The sequence below is a fragment of the Serinus canaria genome, chromosome 5 (genome assembly GCF_022539315.1).
Source record: "Serinus canaria isolate serCan28SL12 chromosome 5, serCan2020, whole genome shotgun sequence".
NCBI lineage: Eukaryota > Metazoa > Chordata > Aves > Passeriformes > Fringillidae > Serinus > Serinus canaria.
The window spans coordinates 22,677,431-22,701,506 of NC_066319.1; the positions used below are offsets into that span (position 1 = coordinate 22,677,431).

Here is a 24,076-nt window from a genome sequence, read left to right on the forward strand (position 1 = left end):
TTTATTCTCTGATAGCAGAATAGACCAGCTGTGTATCATTTTTTTTCTTGATTTTCTGAAGAAATGGCACCACTTTGGGTAAATAAGTTATTTATTCTGTATCTGAACTACTTTATCCACAGAATGGGACATTTTGTGTCATAAAGAAGTGCTCAGAAGATGCAGCACTTAAACATTTTTATGATTTATGTGGCAGCATGAGAATCAAGAGGTAGGCAGACTGTTGTAGACTGTTGTTTTTTTCCTTTTTACTTTAACAGCCTGGAAGGGGAGCTCAGGAATACAACTGACTAACAAATCTTCAGCAGCACTTTGTCAAAATCTTTATTAGATATAAAATGGTTCAGATAAAACATTTTGACCGACGTCTGCAGTGTGGAAACACACCTTGATTCCTGTCCAGCTGCTGAGATCCTCTTGCACACAAACTGTGGGCACTGCAACTCCACGTACAGACCTGACATGCGAGGTCTAAGAGTGTTGCAAGAACCTTCCAGCGCCTGCAGATCCAGAGCATGAACTAGAATAGAAAGGTTTTGGTTCAAGCTAGGAGCAAGACACAGAAATGTGATGCTTCATGGTTAATGTCGAAGACAGTTTCCAGTTCTTGTATAGTTTAAGATATCTAATCTTAAGTTTGACTCCTGCTGTTCTAGAAAAAGGGTGTAACTTCAAGCATACCTTTACCTCAAACAGGCAGGGTGTAACTTTTGTCTGCCAGCACGGTGTGGCTACAAACACTGTGTGCACCACTCAGCCTTGCTGACATTGAGAACTGCTGAATCTTGTGCAGAAACTGCAGGTGTGTCAGCTCACAGGTGTGTCAGCCTCAGAGCTCACCCCTGGGAGACTGTGCATGTTGCAGTGTGGTGATCTCCAGCACCAAGAATTGGTCCATGGATGTAACCGAGCTTTACCTATGGTGTTCCTGCCTTTTGCAGAAGGTTTGTAACTGGATGACCTCTTAAAGGTCCCTCCCAACCCAAACCATTTAGGGATTATGGGATTTTTCATCTAGCTGTTGCTATCTAACCCAAATACATGATAATTTAAAAATACATAAAGTCCTCAGTGAGCAGTTGTGATGACCTTATTATTCAAGGTCTTTTGAGCAGAAGATTTTTCCAAGTCAGAGGCAGAAGTCCACAATTCCAGAGGAAGGTGAAAGTACAGCTGAAACTGAAGAGAAATTTGGCTCAGGAGGAATCTGTCTAAAAGTCCTTTTGTAGTGTGATTGTGGCTTTCCTGGCAGTTATTTTGGCACCTTCCCAGACCCTTCCCTGAGGAAAATCAAGTACAGGCAACAGTAGGAACAGTGTTTAAATAATCAGTGTCTGTGCTTAGAACTGTCCATTTTCAAATGCAGCTCAGGAGAAAGTATAAAGTGGTGAGGAATAGGTGAGGCTTTCAAAAGATCAGGGAAATAGCCTCTTGTGTGTCATAAATTACTTTCTTTGCACAGTGCTTTAATGTGACAGATATGGGATTTATCCTCTCCCATTTTTGGAATTGTTTAATGGTCAGTTTGTACGTCTCAGATGGCTGGTTAAGAAATTAGGCTGAAACACTGGATGGCCATATCATCAGCCTGCAAACTCCATTTGTGAATGTTGATTTGATTTATAAATGACACTGTATCCTGCATTCTGTCTGGACATTTCTCCTTGCTGGATGGTGTGGTGCTAGCTTGAAGTGCAGAGTCTGCTTCTCTGTCGTTGGCCAGAGAGTTAGCTGCAGCCTTTGTGGAATAGCTAGGATTTTAGGTGGGCTTCACCAAACAAAGGCATCAACTGGCTTGTGCCAGGGGTAGGAGAAAAGGTAACTGAGAGGGCTGAGAGTTTACATAACAGTAACTTTAACAACAGGCATTGATGAGGAATGAGGAGGCTTGCACAGGAGGACCTGAAGGGAGGGCCTGAAGGAATGAACAGACTGACTGAAAGGGGCAAATATTTGAAAGATGCTTCCATTTGACTGTGTCTTTCCACAACTGATTATATTGCATGTGGTGTTCATGGGTGAAGCTTGATTATTTTAGAAGCCCCATTGAGGGTATTTTCCAAGCCTTTCTTTAGCTGTTGCAAGCTAAAGCTAAGAGAAGCTAAGCCCCCAAGTCTAGAATTTTGAGGATTGTGCATTTTCTTCTGAAAAGGCTCTGGAAGAATTAAACTGTTAAGTGGACATGAGTTGTCAGACTGTAGAGGGCTAATTTTCAGGAAAGAGCAAAGTAAGAATATCTGAATCCCAAAAAGCCTGATTAGAAGAGCTGAGTTTGTGAGATACCACTGGAATCTCATTAGCTGTTTCAATTCAAGGGCATGGGACATCCAGAGAATGAAGATTCTTGCTGAAGTCTGGTAAGCATCTTAGTGGAGTGTCCACCAGAAGAAAAAATGAAAAAAGCCATAGGAAAAATGCTTCTGGGTTTTGTTGGTGCAATTCTGTTTTCTAATTTTGCTCTCCATGGAGCAAAGATTTTATTCCCCTCCTCAATAATAAAATATCCTGTCTCCATGAGTGCACATTATGTATATTTAATGTCCTATCACTAAATGCCCTTGTAAAAAGTCCCTCTCCATCTTTCAGCCAAGAAGAAACTCTTTACTGTGGGGATGGTGAGACCCTGGAGCAGGTTGCTCAGAGAAGTGGTGGGTGCCCCATGTGCTGTGCATTTTCTAATCTGGGCAGCCATTTCCACTTGGGAGAAAAGAGAGGTTGATAGGATCCTGCTGCTGTGGGGCTTGTGCAAACTGACTTGCAGGAATCCCAAAAGGAGAACATAATTCACAAGTGTGGTAGGCATTTTTTTTTCTGTGTTTGGGTTGTTTTTTTATTCCTGCTCTTGACCAGCCCCTACTGATACTTACTTTAATAACTATTGTTATCAAAATTAATGCACTTGTGGGTTTTTTCCCTAGTCTACTTTCCTGGCTGTAAGTAAAAATGTAAAATAGAAGAAAGGTCAAAGCAAAAGGTAAGTTTGTAACAAACACTTCAAAAAATATTCACCATTTTGTCCTGTGGGTTTCTTTGATGTGGATTTTCTTTCTTTTTTTGTTTGTTAATTTAAATTATTAAGTATTTTTATTTCTGGTTTACTAAGTTCCCTGAACTTATAGCTGACAGCAAAAACTGCCCATTTGAAGGTCTCTTTAGACTGGCATTTGTATGTGGAAGGTGAAGACCTCATGTTTGTGAAGTTAACTGTCTATTGCAATACAGGCAGAAGAACTTTTTATGTGAGGTACTGCTTACAAACATGTAAAATTTGATATTGTTTTGATGAAAGGGAAGAAATTGAGCTTGTACCTTGTTTCTGTCTCTGCTTGGCTGTTTGGGAAAGCTTTCTCTAAATCCCTGGCATTGATAAGAGACATTTGAGAAGTTCCCCCTAGCCAGACCAAGCCTGGGCTCACAAGCACAATTCCATTATTTCATCTGGATTTTATTACTGCAAGCAGCTTACCCAGCTGCATAGCAGGAATGTTTAACCAGGAACAAGACAAACTTCCATAAGCTGCTTAATTCAGACTTGGGACTGTTCCTTCAAATCAATTGATATTGAAATAATTACTTCTCAGAATCTGTAGAGGAAAAGGATGTAAAAAGAAAATTAAAATCTAATTACATGGAGGTAGGAAGCAGTGTCTGAGCAGACAAATCTTAAGCTTTAGCAAATTTTCAAAGGTTACATTATTCTTTTTGTCCCTAGAAGTCTTTTTACTTTTCTCTCCTCCTCTTGCACTTTTATCATTGTTTAAGCAACAAGGAAAGCTTTATTTTTTTCTAAAACAAAAGTTATTTCTATATGAAATTTGGGTAAAATTATTTATATATAATTTTTTTCTTTTATTAATATTATAAAGAAAACATCATCCAACAGAATTGACTGAGCTACCCTGACAGCGTCAATATCCTGAACAGAAGAATATAACCCTGTTTTCCCAAGAGCAAGGGAAAATTTATTTGTAGTGTTTGCATCTAAATTTCAGCTTTGGCAACTGCTCTGCTTCCTCTAATTCCCTCTTTATAAACTGTGTAGTTGTTCTCCTCTTCACTATTAAACTGCAGGTAGCATTGTAAATTCACTGTGGTGGATGAAGTAATTCAAGTATACCATGAGCTAAATGCCCTTCTTCTTTTCAATAATTTTATACTAATTTAACTGCCCACCTCAATGGAATTTCAATGATGAAGAGCAGAGCTCATGATACTTTAGAGAGGCAGAAAGAAGAAAAATGGCCATGTTGCAAGTATGTATATGTAATAGAAAAATAAAAATACTAGAAAAATGCATCAGCTTTACTTTAACTCCCCCTGCTTTGTCTTGGCAGGGGAAGTTAAAGTAAAGCTGATGCATTTTTAAGGGAAATATGGAAACCTGTTTGTTTGTTTGTTTCAGCACAAGTCTAGATTGAAAGCAGAGATATTGAAATTTGAAGTGCACGGGGTAGGAGATGGGGGTTGTGCTTCCCCTAGGGAAAGTATTACAGGACAGAGGGAGAGGAAGGGTTTCTATTGGTGTCAGGGTGTTCAAAAGCAGTTTTCTGAAGTAAAGCAGCTAATCACTAAGACCACAGAAATGAACTGTGGCCATAGACAAATACCTGAGGAAGAGTTAAAATGGGGCAAGCATGTACAAGGCTTAACACACAAGTGTGCATGCTCTCTAAGCCTCCTGCTTTATTCAATACAGGGGATTTGGCAGTTCTGGTGGGGTTTTTTGGTCTGGTAATGCCAAATGTACCTATCCCCTAAATATTTGTCCCTTTTTCCTTGAACCCATATAAACATTTTTGTATTCACAACTTTCTCCAGCAAGATATTACAGGTTTGTGCTACCCTGTGCCTTCCTTGCCACTTTGAACATGGTTCCCTGTAGTTTCATTTACTGGACTTCCTTGAAAAGACCATCCATCCCTGTCCAGCCTTTCCATGTCTTCTATGATTTTGCACACCTGTTACAGTCTGCCTAAATCCCTGCCACTGCCTGAAATATTTTGCCTATTAATTTACTACTTCATAGGGAAGCCACTCTTTTTTTTTTACTGTTTTGACATTTTTTATCTCTGTTCCCCCTTCTGAAGGTTTCTGGTTTTCTAATAACAGATGATTTTCAAGCCAAGGGTTTCAGCCCTACACACCCCATTCTTATATATTTATGTTCAGTAAGATGAATTGTCAATTTAAACAGTGGTGTAGCCACCTCTTCTGTTTATCCTTCTCTTGCTAATTCCAAACATTTCCTAATTTTTTTTTTCACTGCTATTGAGTGCTTGCTTGTTTCTTTGTGGAATCATCTGCTGGGACCACCAATTCTTTCTCTGCTAATGGCCAGGTATAAGACAAGGAGTAATTTTCCTTGCTTTATGCTTATTTCTACTGGGTTTCACCTGCCAGGTGAATGGTTTTGTGATGTCCTTCAGGTTTCACAGTCCTTTCTCATCTTCACACCTTTGAATGTTCTTTCTATCACTGGCACACTTCCTTGCTTTACCACTGACACTGCTTTCAAGGTTAAGATGCAATGAAATGAATAGCAAAAACTCAAGAGTTTCCACTAATTACTTTCCTCCACTGCAACACTGACCAGTTATCCATATCATACCTCCCCCACCTTCCATCTTTTAGCCCCTTGCTTCCTCATTCCTAAACTTTTCCCATCTATTTCACTGCTGCTCAGTTGTTTTAGAAGCCTATAGTAAGAGAGATTATAGAAAAAAACCCCAACAAAACAATTCAAACCTTTTGGTCACATAGTTGTTTTTCTGTTCATTATTTCTTCCAATACTTCAATAACTTGATGAGATACAAGACTTCCTCTGCAGAGCCTGTGCTGGTATCCATATCTGATACACAGATCTAAGGAAGACATATCTTTGTGGTTGCCCACTAATTATTCCTAGTGCAAATTGCTTTCTGAGTCTCTCATTTATTTTCATCCTGTGTCCTGTGATTCACATAAGGTAAAGAATTTTTGCATTTGCATAATAAGAAACACTATTCTGAAAAGTATGTTCTTTGCATTCATTCAGCTTTTTCTAACTCATTAGTTTCAAAGTGCACTCATGGTCTTTTTTTAAAGTCTTGCAGCTTGGTCCCCCTGAAATTCAGATGAAGTCCATTCCACTTGTGCAGGTTTTTTCAGATGTGTACCTAGGTATTGTTACGAATAAAAAAAAATAGACTTTTGGAGTTTCAGGCCTCAGATAAATTTGTATTGGCTTCACACTGCAGCTATATCAAATAGACATCTTGAAGGAAAAGACACATTTTAATCACAAAAGGTTGACTTTTGTTTTAACACTAGGGAGAGATAAGTTGCCACACCTAAAAACATTTGAAAGTGGGTTTTGTGTTTAGTGCTTTGCTGAAGAGATGTCATACAGCAAAAATATACTCAATTCTGTGTTTAATTTGTTTGTGGAAACACTGGATTTTTTCCCTTCCCAGAAACAGTGTTATAATGGACTAGCAAATTTATCCAACTTCTGCTTGTGAATATTCCAAATATTAATGAATACATTGAGCTGATGATGGGGTTAGTGATGCATTGTAAAAATGTTAAAATTTCATATAGTCCTGCTTCATTCCTATAGCTATAATGAAGCAGGGTGTATTGTGGATAATTTAGATAATCTGCAGGGGAACTAAAGCAATGACTGTGAAGGAGAATGTGGCATGTCATCCCCCTAGGCCATGGAGCACTCCATTTGCTGGAATAGCTTCTAACTGCTATTTAGTGGGCAGCTAGTGGAAAATAAAATTGCTTCAGGCAAGTGCAAATCTTATTCTCTATTATTAATGTTTGCAGTCTGGGTGAGGAATAGGGTAAACTAACTCCATTTCTAATAAGGGGAGAAAACTGGAGGCTAAAGGAAAGGGAGGAAAAGATCAATATCTTCTTTTAGCAAGATTTCTTTTGAAGGATTGTTTGTGTTGTGCTGAGTTTTTGCTGAGGGTGGAGGGAGGTAGGAATAGGAGGTTAGACACCTGCAGCTTCTTCTGGAGACGGTGATTTCTGTCATCTAATGGTCGTCCACAAGTGACTTGTTGATGAAGTTGGTAATCTCTGGTTTGCAGGAGCTCAGACATTTCTGGAAAACTGAAAGTAAGAGAAGAGCATTAAGTGAGAGAAACATTTCACACCCTGAAAGCTGGATGAGCTCACCATAGTGTGCTCAAATTCTCAGGGAAAATGAGAATGTAGGTTCTGGGTGCTAACAAGTGATGAGATTTCCACTAAGAAAATCTGAAAATTTTCCAATTCTCTGAGTTTGTGGGTTTTTTTGTTTGTTTAATTGCTTTTGGTTTGCTTAGTTTTTTGTTTTGGTTTGGTTTTGAGTAAATAAGCTAAAGTAAAGCCAGCTTTATGTTATTAAGATGATGAAATATTACTAATCTATATAAATTGGCTCCAGAGGAATTTGTTCATCTGGGAATCTGTGTGTCCATTTACACCAAAAACTATTGAAGTCAGGAGGACTGTGGAAGGAGCCCATCAGAAAACCTTTTCTTCCAAGTTTTCCACATACTAGCCCTAGAGGAGACTTTCATCCTTATAAAGTAGATTTCCCAAAATGATGTCATCTGTGAACTGGCTGCCCTCTGGATACAGAGAGGAATGCTTCAGAGACAATACAATGTTTTCAGCAGGATGGTGTGATGATCTCGCCTCAGGCAAGGTTTTCTTTTCCTCCTGCTCAAAGTTTCTGTCAACTCCTGTCTCAGGGTGCCACCTGCTCTCCTGGGAACTGGATGTTAGACCTAGGAAGTGCATGTGGAATTTCTCTTCTGGGAGATATTGTCCAAACTGCCCATGGCTTTCTTTCCTGATACCTCCTAGTTCTCAATCAGATTGAGCAGGGGTGTGCATGCCTTCATCAGGAGAAGAAAGCAGCGTGTTCCAGAACAGCTGGGCTAAAACACACATGTGGCATCAACAAGAGGGAGTGAAATGGTTGGTACTCCAGTCTAACCTAGATAAACTCTAATACCCATGGTCAGTACTCACATTTGTTTCCTGAAGAAAGAAATCATGCTGTAATCACTGTGCTGGAATGGGTGGTGGTGCCTCTTTGCTTGCATGTCAAAAAAAAGCACACATCTGGCAAGCCAGGTGTGAAGATTTTGCATAATCAGCATAAATCTTTTGAGATCTTGTTGATTGTTTTGTTTGGAGTGAATCTACCAAGTGCAGAGTTTACTTCTAAACTCTAGAAAATTAACTTTTATTTTAAATACAGTGGGTTGAGTGGATATGGGCAAATGTTGAAATTCCTATTAGCAGATGGGAGTCAGAAAACATGAAATGAAGGTTAGTAGTAAATCAAAGCCTTCAATCTGTGTTGGGATTGCTGAGAAGCACCAAGCAGTAAAATGCAACATCTTCTAACATTCTGAGTGGTTTCAATTTTGTCTGTGAGAATGTAGATGGGGAAGATGAGAAGAACTCTACATATAAAGCTATCAAGAGAAAAATAACTACCTGTCAAGTGAGATAACAACCATGTGATATGATAAGAGATTTTCGTTAGTTTTTCACTGGATCAGTTTTGAAGCATCATAGGTAACAGCTATCAAAAAAATGTCCAACTATGATGCAAACAATAATTTGCATGATTTTTTCTCCTTCAAACTCTTCCCAGAACAGAAGTATGGTTGTACTGCCAAATTATTAATTTGCCACCTCATTTTCCATTTGTGTAATACCCTTTGGTGCTTGGCTATGGTAGGTTGTGCTATCCTGTGATACCTCATCTGGTGTGTAAGTTTAAAAGGAGTTACTGTTGCAGTAGGAAGGGCTAGTGTGACAGTAATAATTCAATTAATCCCTGATTTACAGTATTCTTTTCCACCATCAGTATTTGTTGTGGAGGTGAGATTTTACATCTCATTATGAGGCTTTGATTACTCTGTTTGAAGAGGGCAGTTTCTGAACTTACTGCAGGACAGTTTATTTCTTAAAGCCTGCACTGATTTTTTTTTTCCCTTCCATTAAGACATATAGCTTTACTTTTAGGGTATACTATTTGGGGGTTTTTGGGATTCTTTTTTGAGAACAGGAATGTAGTAGAATTATACAACATAATTCTGATCTTAGCCTTTATGGGGGCTCAGAAAGGATTTTTCCCCTGTCCATCTCCTAAACACCAAGCCATGGTGTGCTGTGTGACCAGTCAGTTGAAGAGCAGCTGACAATCCCTTGGACTCTAAAGAAAAGCAGCAGACATAGGTAATAGTGATTTAACAAAAAATTAATGAACTCTCTGCTGATAGATTCACCTCATCCTTTTTTTCAGGGAGAAGTTGATCCCTGGTGTTCTTGAAGCCCCTGTGTGTCTAAGAGCGATGGCTGTGAGCGTGCAGGACTCAGTGCTGATGGACACAGTGGTTGCCTGCTCACTGACTGTCACATGTCTCTAATTTGCTGCAAGGACAGGAAGGGGCTTTGCTGCTCCTTGGCAAATGGAAAAGCTCTTTCAAAGAGGAATGCTGAACTTCCTGTTGGGTCTCCAAGCCTCTTGAGGTGAAAGCTGAATGGCCTGCAGCACAGCTGGAATCTTGACTAAAAGTCAAGCTGCCAAGGCAAGAATCCTGTTCTGCTGATATTGATGGAGGAGAGCTGGTGGGTCCTGTCCTTTTAGCCACAAATATATGTGTGGTCTTTCTGACCAGAGAGGATTCTCTCTGTCCCCAGCAGCAGCCTCTAGAACCCACAAGAGGCATTAACTACAGTGCTGTGGATAATGGGAAACAAACAGCCTGGCAATTTGACTTAGCTTTCATTTTACAGGTTAACTTACAAAGAATTTTTTTTGTTTTCTGGTTTTTGAATTGAAAGCTGAGATGTTCCTTTAAACTTCTAAATCCCAAATTCAGTGTTAGATGGGCAAAGAACACCTTTACTCACCTCAGATGTTTATTAGCCATTCTCTCTTTTCACGGAATCACAGAATAGTTGAGATTGGAACAAATCTCATGGGACTGCCTAGTCCAACCTCTCTCCCTCAAGAGGAGTCAGCTGGAGCAGGATGTTCAGGACAGTGTGCAGTATGATTATGAACATCTCTGAGGATGGAGACTTTAGAGGCAATGTTTTAGTGTCTGAACACCTTTGCAGCAAAAAAATTGTTCCATGAATTCCACATGCATCATTTTGCCCCCATTGCCTGTAGTTCTCTCTTGTGGCACTGAGACAACTCTCATTCCAATTTTAAGCCCTCTTGGACATTACCTTCCTCCACCAAAACTTCTCTTCAGGTTGAAGAGTCCCAACTCTCTCTCAGCCTTTCCTCATGTGAGGTGCTGCAGTCCCTTTGCTGACTTGGTGACCATTTCCTGGACTTGCCCCAAAAGTCTTGAGGTGGAGCACCCAGAACTAAGAGCCAATACTCCAGGTGAGGCTTCACCAGCACTGAGCAGAGAGGACATCACCTTCCTCAACCTGCTGACAATGTTTTTCTTAATGCAGGTCAGAATATTGTTTTACCTCTTAGTTGAACAATTCTAATTTCTAATTTAAAAGCAGTGAAAAAAAAAAAAAGAGGAAAAAAGTAACCACTAACCAGTACTTAACATTGTGGATTAAGAGAAGAATATTTAAACTTCTATGTAATCACCATGTCAGTAATGCTGAATAAGACATGACTCCTTGTAATGTCCTATTTTTTTGCTGAAAACATTGTGTAAAAGAAAAATTGTAACAAAATAAGTTAAAATGGGGTGTTTCTTCTCCCTTGTTTCTGCTCTCCTTCATTCTTCAAGCTAATTAGGAAATGAAATCATTTGTGGGAGAACTTTGATTTCATCAACATATTCCTCTTATGATTGATAGGAAAAACACCAGGTGAGACCTTCAGCACTCACTATTTGGAAACCAAGAGCAAGATCTATGTTTACCTAGACCTGGTCCACTGGTTGAGGAGGTGTGTGAGATGTGCACTTGCTGCATCCTTTTAGAAGCAGGGGTGAAAATGTCCTGCTTTTTGGGTGCTCTGTACTGCATTTGGGCACTGGCATATTAGAAATGGGAGAGTGGATCTGAGGGAAGGGCAGAGGGCAATATGCAGTGCTAAAACTTGTGATTGTCCATCCCAGAACTGAGCTGGCATTGGGCATTCATAAGCTCAGATAGACAGCACTTCTTAGGATATCACAAAAGGAGCTCATGTAAGACAGGACATTTTTCATCAGTCAGAATTTAAAAAGCTCTCCCAGAGAGGCTGGTAAAACTGGCAGTCAGCCTACAAAATTTTTGTTATCTCAGAAGTACAAATCCTCCTTGAATTCCTTGTGGGATACCACAAAATTAAAATCACCCAAATTTTCCTTGATTCTAGCCTTCCTTGAGACTTGTCTTGAGAGCAGGAGGGTTCTTAGGCCAGTACAGTCCCATTATACCTGCCAGTCACAATGAAGATTCAGGAGGTGGTTGCTGATGGACAAAATTCAAGTACAGAGAAGTGAGGGCTACACTTTTTATGTGTGTTTTTATGAAGCACTGTTCAGAACCTTCCCTGTCTGACCATTCAGCAGCACTCTGGCAGTCATGCTCCCACCCCCAGACACTTTCACCACTGGTGCTTTCACAACAGGCAGCTCCAGGGACCCAACAGGACCCTGGGTTTACTCCCTGCACATCCCACACCCTCACTGTCAGACAAGGTTTCCTCAGGGCTGGACCCTGGATTTTTCATAGCAGGGTCTCAGACCCAGTCTGGATTTCTTGAAGTAATTTTACCATGGCGCAGCAGCGGAATAACAGCTGGAGCTGGCACCTCCATAGAGGGACCACGAACAAGAGAAACCCTGGGCTTTTGTACCCTCACAGTCTGAGGTCTTTCAGCTGAGTCATCACCTCCTGAGCACCTCCAAGGTGACAAACACTTGGGGGTACTCAGGAGCAAAGGGTCACTATCTTGCCTCAGGCTCCCACCGCTCAAAGCTCAACCTGCAGCTGGCACTGCACCTCACACTGCATTCCTCAGCAAAGTGGTATGTAAAGTTTGAGTGTATTCTTTCTTTTTGTTGCTTAAATGTTGCCTAAGAACAACTGTCAGAGGTACAATTGTCCCTTCTTGTTAGGGCTACCAACTCTCTTACTCTGTCCACGGTATGAGATGTGAAGTCTTCCTGTCAGAGAGAGCAGTACCATCATTATGAGATGACCATACAGCAAAATAGTGCAAGAGCACAACCAAACAGATGGTGTCCTGGTACAGTGCAGCACTCCTATTTGAGTTCCTTAAGCTCTTACATACAGAATATTATCCCTGCATCAACAAAAACACCAGAAAAAAATTATTTAAAATATTATCCTCCAGAAGAGCCTTGCTGAGAGCAGGTAATAGCCAAGAGACTTTGGCTAGATGATCTGTTACTTTTAGGCAGCATGCAGTCACTAATCCACTGGGCTTTATGGGTCTATTTAAATTAGATATATGCAGGCAGTGCATTATTTATAACCAAAAGCATGAATAATTCAACGTGCCCACTCTCAGCAGGTATCCAGCTTGTGCCAGAAGCCTGCACTAGATCCTTGCTTTCAGAATAATGAAGAGACTATTAGATAAGTCTCTTTTGCTTGTATGCTCCAGTTTGCTCTGTCTGCTCTTCCTTTGTATTTCTAGTTTGGCTCTTTTGTCAGTGAAGAAGAAGAGATGATGTATTCTCTACATTATTCCCTTCATCTGGAGATGACATACTATGTCTAAAACAAATTATGTAAATCCGTTTAGGATGAATGCATTAATTTCATTTCTGTTTCATTGTGACGGAGACAGTGGCGTGTTCAAGACAAGGGACTTAAAGGCAGCGTGGCTCAGGGAAAGCACAATGCTCCTGGCCTAACAAATCTGGTCTGCTCCACTCCACTGCACAGCTCGGGCTCAGCTGTGTCCTGAGACTAGTTGTGGCTGCTCAGCCTTGTTGGAAAGTGTCTGTTGTATCACCCTGATGCTCAAATCCAGAGGCTGGAAAAGAGTTCTTACTACGTGCTCTCTTGCCCTCTTGGCTTCTTATAATAAGTGGTCTGAGTTAGGGCCTTCTAGTAGGAGGGTTGTTGCTGCTTGTTCCTCTCTGAAATTTGGACACCAAGTCCAGAGCAAGCAATACAGTAAACTAAATTTGTCTGTCCATTCTGAGTCTGAGCTGCTCAGAAAGAGCTTACAGTGCAATTGCTTGTTTCTGCCCAAGCCCAAGAGTAACCAGGTATTACAGACAGATTTTAAAACACTGGGCAACCTGAACAATCTGGGGAAGAACTGAAAATTCTTCAGAACATGTGATGTGCTGGGTTGTTACACAAGTCAATGCAGCAGAGACCTCCAAGTTCCCTACAGCTGAAAACAGAATGCAAGTACTTTACTGATAAGCTTTGCTATTAAATCCTTAGTGGTCTCTTACTAAATCAGTGAAGAGTTGTTGAGGTATTTTTCTAGGAAATAGAATACATTGATTCAACCTCTCTCTGTCTGTGTGACTACAGATGAGCCATTATTTTCTGTACCTCAGGTCCTCATTTATATATCTGCATAATAATAGCTCCCTAATCATTGCAGTAATATGAAGGGGAAAATGCACCAAAGATAGTGAGCACTTGAGAGTCATGGTTTGGAAGGCAAATGAGTTAGCTAAATATTATAAATACAGTTCTTCTCCTACAACAGCCCGAGAGATTGCTTCTGTATTCACCAAAACACAGCAGTTAGAGAGTACAGCCAGTTTATACAGGAGTATAGCAGAATTACACAAATTTAGGTAAAAACCACGATTAAAACATCCTGCAAAGCAGCTGCTTAGAATTCATAGCCTAGATGATTATAACCTCTCTATGCAGAAAATTGCAAGTCTTCAAATCTTGAGGTACATCACAGGGTCTTCAACAATGTAAACTTCAGTGGAGTGTTTAAATGGACAGTGTTCTTGGGTGTCATTGCTCCAGAAATAAGAAACAGAGAAAACACTCTGTGATCAGATATGATATCATCATTTGTACCTTGTTGAATTTTGACTTCCACACTCCCTGACAAGATCTCTTACAAAAGAACTGACCTCAGCCAGCACAGCTTAACAGAAAAGAATCTAACCAAGTCACATAAAGAGTAGAAAGTCCAAAAGTAGAAAAAAGGATAGTCTGGCAATATAGTGGTATCCTTAATTGGGATTAAGCAGTAAGATCTGTTTCAAATACTGTGTAGGAAATCTATAATAGTGTGAATTCTTCTTGATTTATTTTTCTTGGTTTAGCATCTTGATGGCTGATTATAATTCCCCTCTGAATGTGCAGTGATTCAATGACAGAAGCATTTCACAATATTGTGTTGTTTTGTTCCAATAGGAAAGACAAGTTCTGTGCTCCAAAGGAGGAACTTAGCTTATTGTAGAAAAAGACACTCACCCAGAAGATAAAAGCCTCACAGAACTGCAGGATGATCTGGAAAATTCTTAATGATGGTATTTGGCTAAGAAAGGGAAATTCTTCCCAAATATAATAAATTATCAAAGAGCTATGTCCACTTCAAACTGTGTGATTTGAAGCTCTGGTGGCACACACACATAGTAGAGGTTTATAGTAGGGATGAGAAATAAAGGGTGCAGCAAATAACTTTGATTGGTCATCAGTGACCTCAGTGGTTCTCCTAATGGTTCTGCTGTAAGATTCCCTTTTGTCCTACCAGGTGAACCAATAAGGGGGTGAAATTCTAACCCAGTGATGGCTTGCATATGAAATTTATGAATCTCAGAAGCAGAATCTGAAAGCCTTCAAGGGAGGAGAGCTTGAGCTCTCATTCAGCTTGTTACAAGTGCAAGATGGCCAGTTGCAGCTGAAACATTGGTGTGAGATTCTTTGCCCTCATAGATCTGTGATCATAGAAGAGCTCTGGAAGTCACATTTCAGGTAACTCAAAACTTTATTTTCATCTGTTTATTTCAAGTTACTCCTGGAAAATATAAAATATAAGTTATATACAACTGATGAAGGGACTGAAATCTAAAAGCTTCTTTGTTTGCAGCTACTCCCCACAAGCATTGCTGTCTGCATCACAGCCAGTGCCTGTCATTACCTGTTTGTAGGGGAGAGAGTGCTTTCCTTAAGCAAGATATTTACTACTCAAACTCCTATTTCTTACAGGTACTTGGACCCCAGTAGCACACAGTGATGGATTTTTATATCAATGTTGCCACCATAAGTAAAGAATAAAGTGTTGTAAGAAAGTGAGAAGGGAGGAGAGGAAATAAAATGTGTGTATGCATTGGTTTGGTTTAGACTAGGTTCATTTAGCATTCTCTGATCACAACAGAATGAAAATAGTTTTTTAAAAATGGGGTATTTATTCTCATAAAGTCCTATCTGTAGAAGTGAGATAGTGCTCCTCTGTTTATCTGGGGAAACAAGGCACTGCAAGATTAATGCAGAGTTTCATTGGATGTAAAGAGCTTGGGTTTAGGGTGTGTTTCCAGGGCAGGCTTCTCAGAATAGGAACAGTCTAGAAGGCAATGCAGGGAGAGAGTTGTATGAGGCCCAGTAAAAATCAGGCACCAACTTCTGCAACTTTTGCCCCTGGTCAGGTTACAATTGGGGGTAAGCAAGTTGAAAGGTATGTATTCCTAAATGTAAATGAAAGAGAAATAGTATCTAGATGATTAAGAACTTGAATTTAGTAAATATTTTAAAATAAAAACTCTACCAATTTGAGAAACACTGAGGGGGGAAAAACAGAATAAAACTCTCCAAAAGGCTGGTATCAGTTGTAAGTAGCAACTTAATTGTTCATCCAAGAAACTGTTGTGTACCTCTCAAGAGCAGAGAGGGCACCCACCCTTTCTGCCTGTGTCCCCCAGTGACCCTTGGCTGGCCAAGGGCTTGCAGGAGCTTTGCTGATCTCATTGCATGTGCTACTTCCACCTTCAACTAAACGAGAGATGAAATCTCTTCAGTGCTGCAGAGTATGGGTGTCACCAATAATTCCCCTGAGGGCTCAGAAAATAGGGCAAGGGTAGAGGAAGGATTTCCATTCATTTAATGCACTGATGATATGCAGTTTGCAGGAGCACATCTCATATCCTGCAATTTGACTTAAAAATCTGTTACTGGATTGAAGGCAGCAGCTCTGTGGTTTGAAGCCAGAGCAGGGCCACCTGCCCACTAGCTTCACTGCGGCTCTGTGAATGTTCCAGTGATGATAATTCTGTTCAGCTGCTAGCAGAGTAGAATCTCCAAGAGATCATTTGTTGACAGATGCTGCGGAGCTAGAGGCCTTGAATTCCTTCTTCAGCCTTGAATATCCTCCATCAGGATCTCCAAAGAAATGCAGAAGGTCTGCAATTACACCATCTCTGGCATACCTTCCCCTTTGATAAATTTAGGGCTTCATTTCTCAGGGCTATCAATTTGGCAACTTCTTATCCAGTGCTAAATTTACTGAAGGTTGAAGGAAGTTTCTAACCACAATATTTGGATTTATGACTTCTTTCTTATAAGACATGTTCTTTTTGAATATCATTGACTAGGAAATGAGCTAAATGAAGACATAATCCTGCAGCATGTCAAGCACTGTCCTCTTTCTGAAAGAGTGCACAGGCTGGAATTGCTCTTACCTTGGGCAATGACATGGATTTTCAGCCTGAACATTCCTTCATGTGTTCTTCCCCAGTTTCAACACCCACCACCCCCTCCCCAATATATATTCACTCCTTTCCTTCCCTGCAGTTTTTCACCTAACTACCTACTTTTCAATCCTTATGACATTTTAAGGCTGAACAAGTTTCCCTTGAGCCAGTGATTGCCTCAGAGCCTCTTTTACTCTTGCTGCTGTTCACCCTCTGTCTGATCCTTCTGGATCCTTCCTGGAGCCTTCTACATAGCACAGTGATTCAGCAAACTCTGCATCAGGTTTCTTTCCTGACAAGCAGAACTGGTTTGAATAGGATAGGATGAGAAAGCCAGAGATTTCAGATATTACTGTATCACATATTCCTGTATCAAACTGAGACTTGTTTGAAGTTCCTGAATAAGACAAAATCTAAAGCGAAGTATCAGCTGAAGCAAAATAGTTTAGATAAACTTTAACTGCTTCAGTTTTAAAGCAATCACTGTAAACAAAAGAGAATTCTTCATTTTCAAAAATGTAAAAAGTGTAAAAAGATTCTTCAGTTTCAAAAATTTAAAAAGATTAGTTTGAAGTGCTTTCAAGATGCAAATTAAAAAAAAAAAAAACACCATTGAAGTGCAGCCTTCCTCACACACACACACACACACACACAAAAATTACCCCAAAAAACCAACAACAAAACAACAGACCCCCAAAGAGCCTCTGAAATTCAGTGAATTTCCAAGAAGCATTTAATGGAAACATTTTCTGACCAGCATTATGAAACTTTAGGTCTCCTCACTTTCTCCTGTGATGCTAATCCTGGACCAGTAGAACCACAGAGCTTCAGTTATGGCTGATTAATTCCATTCTACAAAAAAATCTGTGCATGAACCACATTGGATGCATCGCTGCAGCTCCTGAGAGGCCAAGCAGAACTGCCTGTGCTGGTCCAGAAAGAGCAGCAGAGCTGTGTTAGCCCTGAGCTGAGCTGAGCTGAGCTGAGCTGAGCTGAGCTGAGTTCTGCCTGCTGAGCCCAGTGCAGGGCACCTGGGTAGAGTGCCAGGCTAACAGAGGGAGGTTGCTCCTGATACCCCAGCTGGCTTATTTAAACCCAGGTGATGTGCAGATACTGAATACTCAGTTGTTCAATGTCAATAAACCCTTTCTTTGCTGAGTGGAACACAGCTGAATCACAGCTTTGTAGGGTCACAGGTATGAGGACAGTCTGAGCTGAAATCAAGTACAGCTTCCCTTATTTCAACAGGCATTCTGCTTAGCACACTCTGAATTTCTTGCTATATGTCAGACAGAATAAACAGTTCTATTTTCCTGCTCTGCCAAGTATTATGTAGGCTCACACTAAAGTAAAAACCATGCTCAACAGGCTGAGAAAACATAATTTTATATCAAGAATTGCTGTCTCACACTTTGAGAGAAGTGCTGGGGAACCTCCACCTTGGAGGCAGCAGGGACCAAGCAGAATAGAACAGAATGATTGTTATTTAGAAAATACCAAAGACTAATTCTGCACTTGATACACAACAAAAATCATGCAGAGGTGCCTGTCAGCACTGGGTCCTGGGAGGGTTGGAGTGCAGCAGGAGGACAGGGGCCATTTTCAGCAGGGTTTTCAGTGTCAGAAAGAACTGCAGTAGACTGCAGTAAAATACATTTTTGCTGGAAGTCGAATTCTGAGTGGACTACTAAAATATAGCATTATTTTCCTGTGTTTATCCAAGACAGACTGAAGCTTTTTAAATTGCCTTTTTGTCTGTTGGCAGCACCTATTGAGAGCTGAAAAGGCTGAAGTGGCTAAAGAGGGAGCTGATGAATAAAAATTGTTCAGTTGTGCATTGCTCAGTGGATCAGCAGCCTCCTTGCTCATGTCTCACCAAAAAACCAAAAGTGAGGAAGGCAAGATACTGAAGACACTCCCAGGGTCTGAGTGTGGCACAATGGGGCACTGTGCATTGGGAAGGCACAGAGACATTACTTAAAGCTAGCACTAATGTCTGTTCCTTTGCAGCAAGAGTGCTCCACTATTCCAGTCACCTTCTCTGACTGATATTTGTCACTATAGGGATTTTTTTCGGTTGGGGTGGTCTTTTTTGTTACACTATGATGCCAAACACCTTCTGTCTGGGCACAGCAAGCTGTCTGGCAAAAAAAAAAACAACTTTGTGTTCTGGTGTTTTGTGTTTCTCTTTGTGAAGTAAGGTGGGAAGAACGGGGTACTGGAAAAATAACCTCAAAAGGAATTTGAAGGTGATTTTAAAAAAAACACATTTTCCTTCTATTCCTTCCTTTCATTTCTCCTGTGTTCTGTCCTACTAGTGGTGACACACTGGCATAAACCCAAAGTAGATTAAACTGAGGTTTTCGTACGTGTATGCAAAGTTTCATTTCTTTAAATAGAGATTTTGTCAGAGGGAGGCTGATTCTTGCCCATTTGTCCCTCAAGGTAACCTGAATATCTGCAGCTCATTGATATCTGCTGTTGTTCTCACACTGAAGTGAATTATGGATTAGGCCTGATACTACAACAGTTTGTGTTCCCTGGGACACCCACACGATGAACTACCAGATGCTCAACATCTTGTAGGTCAGGAAGTGTTTGACACTGACACTGGTTTGAAATGACCAAAGACTGGATTTTTAGCCCAAAACACATCCCTTCCTCTGATACCATTGTTCTACCTGGACTAAGATATGTACCAAAGTACCTGGCATGACATGAAGACAAGCAGGGGTGGAAATGAGAAAAATGGCCAAATTTCCTTTTTTGTTTCCTGCTCTTTCTTTGTTTTAATTACTTTTTTCATTACTCTAGGCCAGTGCAAGGAGAAGACACAGACCCTTGTGTAAAAATTGATGTAACAAACACAATTTCATTTTACAGCTTCCTTCAGTTACCTTAACCCATGGCTCAGAAAGAGCCAAAGTGATTTGTTATTACTGTGACTTGGCAAATTTTTGCATGCACGTTTTATGTACTGCTGCTGCACATTGTTTAGTTGAGTGGTACCCTTGTCCTCAGGCTCCAGCCCTGGGAACAGTGATGATGGAAATGCCAGTACTGCCTCAATATGTCACTTCACATTGGTCTCCTGAGACAAGAAGGCCACTTATTTCCAGAAAGGCACAATAATTTGTGTCAGCTCGTTAAGCTGGCATACTGCTGATTCAGGCACTGAACTCTAACAAAGCACTTTGTCCCAGCTCTGTAATGGCCTGTCCCTTGTATTGCCTTGGGGATAACTGAGATAAGTTCCTGGAGGGAAAGGTCAAAGAACTCAGGAAAGATTGTTATTGTCAATCCGAATTAAAACTGATGCTGGAAATATAATATTTGAATAGTGCATTGAATAACTGGAAGGGAAAAATGTCTTGGAGAGAATGTGTAAGTGGTAAACTCCAGACAGAATAGAGTTGCTGCCTGTGTACAAATCTCTGAAAAAGAAGAAAGAATTTACTAGATTGGGAGTGGAAGTTGGTCATGGCTTTATTAATTCATTTTCAAGACTGAGGGAGGAAATCTTTATCAAAAATACCATAAAGAGAAAACGCTAAGTGACCAAAGCAAGACAGGCCAAATAATTTTGCAGGAGGCAGCAGGTAGTACAAGAGATTATTCAAGGAGGTCAAACAGAACAAGTTTTTGAAGGATTTTTCTTTGGTTTTGGGTAATGGGTGATATTAAGCTGTTCATGACAGAACTATTTAGGACAGATGTTTGGGAGGGTGGATCCTGGTGCACACTTCTTTATGGAACTAAGGCTGGGTGCATTGTCTTGTTTGCACTTTGTATCTGCTTGGGTTGATTTAATCTGGATCTTTTCAGAATCCTGCTAGGGAAGTGTCAGAAGTGAGAGAGCAAGATCATTCCTTCTGAGCTGAAGCAGCAGCTCAAGAAATGTGGACAAGGCTGCTCAATTTTGCAGAGGTGCAATTTTGTTGGGGGGGATGGGGGCAGGGAGGGCAGGAGGAGATCTGCTTTACAGTGAAATTCCTTTTGGTCTCTTGATATTAAGTAAGCTAACTTTTTCAGATGATACCTGCAGCACCAGTTTATGTGCTTCATTGGAGGAAGGACTTTAATACAGCTGTAATTTTTATAACCTCTGTCCCAGGCATGCTTCACCTGCCTCTTCACCTGCCTTTCCTGGTGCTTTAAATAGGTGCAAATACATAACTGAAAATACTCTCAGCATTCAGTCTTACTATCATTTGGCAAATTAGAAAACACTTTCATTTTCTGTGTGCTGTATTTTGCTGGCTGCTTGCTTTGATTTGGTAGTTTAAAAACATCTACGTAAAACCCTATTTTCATTTGCCTAGCATATAATTATTGAGTCACACTTCAATTCTCCTATATCAAACAAAAAGCTGAGGGAGTTAAAAAACATTTGGTTTTGGGGAACTGGTTCAAAAAACAGGCTCTTTGGAGGATACTAAAATTTTTTGCAGAATCTTGCAAAAAATGTAGTTGAAACTGAATAGCCCATTCAGGCAAAGAAGTAGACCTATTGCTCAAATTTTCAAAACAAATCAGGATTGATTTTATTTTTGAAGTATGTGGTCCCCTGCTTCCACTTTCTGTGACAACAACTATCACTATGATTTCACTTACACCTGAAAAATGCCAAGCCTGATTCTTCTGGGACCAGAAAACACAAAACATCATCAGAAAATGCAAGCTTGATAAAATTTTCCAACTTCTTGACAGAGATACACACGAAGGTTGGGAAATCTCAACCGATCTATTCTCAAAACTACACATTTGAGATTTTATGCTTAATTGTTCTAGAAAACACACCTGAAAGTTAGTGGCAGTTATCTCCCTCTGTCTGGAAATGTTGTTAAATTTTGTGTTCACCATATGAAAGTTTGGATATATTCCTAAACTGGATTTTTATCTTGGACTCCACAACCAGAAAGAATTGCTTTCAGTAGACCTTGATTGCCGCAGCAGCTTCATTAAATCTTCTTCAGATTATTTCTGACAGCAATATTGGATACTGCAAGGGCTTCCAAGTGCTGTAAATTTTCTTAGAGTGAATGCAGCCGGAATCCCTGAAGAAATACAATGCTGTTTAAACCTCTTTTTGATTCCTACCCCAGTCTCTCTCTCTCCCTACTTCTCAACATAAGAATCAACTCAGATGTTTCCCCCACACATTTTATATGTAAAAGCTATTAGTGACTTTTCTTAAACAGTGTTTAATTTAGATCCTGGTTTTTTCATGTAGCAACTTCTGGCTTGGCAAAGGGAGGATGGCATCGTGAACTTGCAGAAAGAATCAAGTCAGTGACAGAGGTGTCTGCTAATATACTTTCTAAGCATTTGCATTACTTAGCTGCATTAAGTAGGGTCATTTAAGAGATATGTTCAGCACTTTGTTTCTGAATGAGCCAAATTCACATCTCTTCTACTCTTCATTTTACTCTGTTCTTTATTTTTAGTAGTGTACATCTATGTGAGCCCTCAGGTAGCATTCAATTGTTGCAGCAGTTTATGGAGAGCTTCTAATAAGTTTGCACTAGCTTTTAGTCTCTGAATTCAGGCATGAAGTGGTCTTAATGAGCAAACTCTGAAAATGGATGTATGCCTGGTGAATGCTGACTGCCCTTAGCAAAGTGATAAGGGAGGCCTGCTTGGTTCCAGCACCAGCTCCCACTAAAACAAGCCTGTTTTCACTAACATGTCTTGAGGAAGGGAACACTCCACAAAAGATGTAGGAAGTGGTGCTAATGCGTGCCTAATGTCATAATCCAAAAAATGCCAACAAGACAGTGTTGTGTACACCACAGAAGTATTTATATTAACCATGGTTTTCTCCCCAGTAATTTCAATGACTGGAGAAAGCAGGAAAATACTACAAATGAAGAGAGTTTTATGATAGGTTCTCTGGTTCTCAAACTGTTCGGGCATATATTCATTAAAAAAAAGATAATATATATATATATATGTGTGTGTGTAGTTATAGGGTTTTATTCTTTTCTTTCTCCGTCCCATTTTCATTGGAGGTGACTGATTTATAAACTTTTCTTATGGACAGAAAATAGCATCCTTTAAACTCTGTTACATTTATTTCATGCTGTGAGATAATTATCAAGTGATCTCACGTAGCACATTTTGATCTGTTTATAAATCATTGTACATTAGCATGTTCTTAAGGTTGATCAGGATTTTTCTGGGAGCATCTGCTCCTTACTCCATAGAAATGCAATCCTTACTCCAAAAACTGCAAAGTTTCAAGTAAGAGAGTCTAATAGATGTAATGCTGCAGAAGACTACAAAGATTTTCACGAAGTCCATTCTCTGAATGTCTCTCTATCTGGGGTTGAATTATTTAGTAATGAGATTAAAACCATTCATAAAGCTTTGCAATGGGAAACATTTTTTGTTCAGACAGTGGATATAACATAACTTTATTCATGTTGGAATAGACAGTGTGATGCAGATAAGCAGCATTACTCTGTTGAAAGGTAGTAAGCCTATGACAAAATTTCTCTTCTGTCTCATTTTGAAAAATCTTGTGTTTGAATATGGCTGAATATTCGAGAAAGGGCTGGAATTATTATTAGCAAAAACATATGCCACTAATGCTGGTAGCATGTAAAATCTAATTTCTAAATCATGTGTCCCTAAGTAAGATAAAATATGCTCATGTCCCTTCATTTTTCTTCATTTTTCTAGAGTGAAATCAGACAGATGAATACATTTAAGTAAGGCATCAGAGAAAGGACTAGTTGGCTTTGCTAGTACAAATTAGTTTGAAAGCAAAGAACTTCCATTATTCTCTTTGCTTGTTGGGATAGACAGATTGATTTTATAATTTTCTTGAGACATAGAACTAAACTGTGTTTAAGAGGGGAGTGGGATACAGAGTGTGCAATAGCTGCAAATCCAAGAGGTAACAAAAAATGTTCTGTTAGAGTAAGGAGAAAAGATCTTATAAAAGAGGGTGTATTTGTGGAGGCTGAGCAGAATTGCTGAGTTTCTTTCTCCATGGGCTAAAAAAGGTCTAGTTATTTAGAGTTCCTCAGGGTTGCTCATATATTTGTGAAGCTATGAGTATTTTGTATGAAACTCTTTTTTGTGTGAAACATTGCTCTTCACATGCCCTCAGTTTTGTCAGATTTGAGATGGGAAAGACACAGTGTAATTGAAATTCGAATAAATTGGATGTGTGCCTCTGACTTTAAGCCTCATCCTCAACACATTGCTCAGAAGTGGAGGAATTAAAGTGAGATTTTTTTTTCCCCCCTGATTTTTTTCTACAGATTAGTATTGTTCAAATATTGGTGGAATTACACAGTCCCCAGAGATTTGAAAAGGAATCAAACAAAGCTTTGGGTTTATCCTCCATCTACATTCTAAGATTAAACTGGATTTCAAGTATACTGAGACATCCAAAATCTCCTGGGTTCTCAGCTGATGCTTGTAGCAATGCAGCCTTTGTGACAGGAGGTGG

General features: G+C 39.9%; 1 long non-coding RNA gene across 1 annotated transcript in view; it reads right to left on the minus strand.

Annotated features, from left to right (window-relative positions):
* Positions 1-6,783: 6,783 nt before the first annotated feature.
* LOC127059694 (uncharacterized) overlaps positions 6,784-24,076 on the minus strand; it is an 85,129-nt gene continuing 67,836 nt past the window's right edge. Inside the window, exon 2 of the long non-coding RNA XR_007777728.1 lies at positions 6,784-7,105. This is a non-coding gene — a long non-coding RNA (uncharacterized LOC127059694). The remainder of the gene's footprint in view (positions 7,106-24,076) is intronic.